Raw genomic sequence first — 1625 nt, forward strand, 5'->3', positions numbered from 1 at the left:
ATTATTCTGAATTCTTTTTCAGGTAGACTGCCTATTTCCTCTTCATTTGTTAGGTCTGGTGTGTTTTTATCTTCCTCCTTCATCTGCTGTGTGTTTTTCTGTCTTCTCATTTTGCTTATCTTACTGTGTTTGGGGTCTCCTTTTTGCAGGCTGCAGGTTCGTAGTTCCCATTGGTTTTGGGGTCTGTCCCCCGTGGCTAAGGTTGGTTCAGTGGGTTGAGTAGGTTTCCTGGTTGGGGGGACCAGTGCCTCTGTTCTGGTGGATGAGGCTGGATCTGGCCTTTCTGATGGGCAGGTCCACGTCTGGTGGTGTGTTTGAGGATGTTGGTAGCCTTATTATGATTTTAGGCAGTCTCTCTGCTAATGGTTGGGGCTGTAGACCTGTCTTGCTCTTTGTTGGGGATAGGGTGTCCAGCACTGTTCGTTGCTGGTCCTTGAGTGAAGCTGGGTCTTGGTGTTGAGATGGAGATCTCTGGGAGATTTTCACCGTTTGATATTGCGTGGAGCTGGGAGGTCTCTTGTGGACCAGTGTCCTGAGGTTGGTTCTCCTACCTCAGAGACACAGCCCTGATGCCTGGCTGGAGCGTCAAGAGCCTTTAATCCGCACAGCTCAAAATAAAAGGGAGACAAAATAGAAAGGAAAGAAAAGGAAGGAAGGAAGGAGGGAGGGAGGGAGGGAAGGAAGAAAGAAAGAAAGAAAGGAAGAAAGGAAGGAAGGAAGAAAGAAAGAAAGAAGGAAGGAAGGAAGGAAAACTATTCAGGTTTTCCACAGATGCAGGGTACATCAAGTTGATTGTGGAGATTTAATCCGCTGCTTCTGAGGCTGCTGGGAGAGACCTCCCCCTCTCCTCTTTGTTCGCACAGCTCCTGGGGTTCAGCTTTGGACTTGCTTGGCCCCGCCTTTGCGTGTAGGTCGTCCGAGGGCGTCTGCCCTTCGCTCAGACAGGACGGGGTTAAAGGCGCAGCTGATTCGGGGGCTCTGGCACAGGCCGGGGGGAGGGAGGGTCACGGATGCGGGGCGAGCCTGTGGCAGCAGAGGCCGGCGTGACGCTGCACCGGCCCGAGGCACGCCGCGCATTCTCCCGGTGAAGCTGTCCCTGGATCCCGGGACCCCGGCAGTGGCTGGCTGCACGAGCTCCCGGGAGGGGCGGTGTGGAGAGTGACCTGTGCTTGCACACAGGCCTCTTGGTGGCGGCAGCAGCAACCCTAGCGTCCCACACCCGTCTCTGCTGTCCGCGCCAACAGCCGCGGCTCGCGCCCGTTTCTGGAGCTCCTTTAAGCGGCGCGCTTAAACCCCTCTCCTCGCGCACCAGGAAGCAAAGAGGGAAGAAAAGGTCTCTTGCCTCTTCGGCAGCTCCAGACTTCAACCGGACTCCCTCCCGGCTAGCCGTGGTGCACTGACCCCTTCAGGCTGTTTTTACTCTGCCAACTCCAGACCTTTCCCTGGGATCGACTGAAGCCCGAGGCTCAGCTCCCAGCCCCCGCCCGCCCCGGCAGGTGAGCACACAAGCCTCTCGGTCTGGGGAGTGCCGGGCGGCACCGATCCTCTGTGCGGGAATCTCTCCGCTTTGCCCTCCGCACCCTGTTACTGCGCTCTCCTCCGCGGCTCCGAAGCTTCCCCCTCTG

Source organism: Physeter macrocephalus, chromosome 4 (genome assembly GCF_002837175.3).
Source record: "Physeter macrocephalus isolate SW-GA chromosome 4, ASM283717v5, whole genome shotgun sequence".
Taxonomy (NCBI): Eukaryota; Metazoa; Chordata; class Mammalia; order Artiodactyla; family Physeteridae; genus Physeter; species Physeter macrocephalus.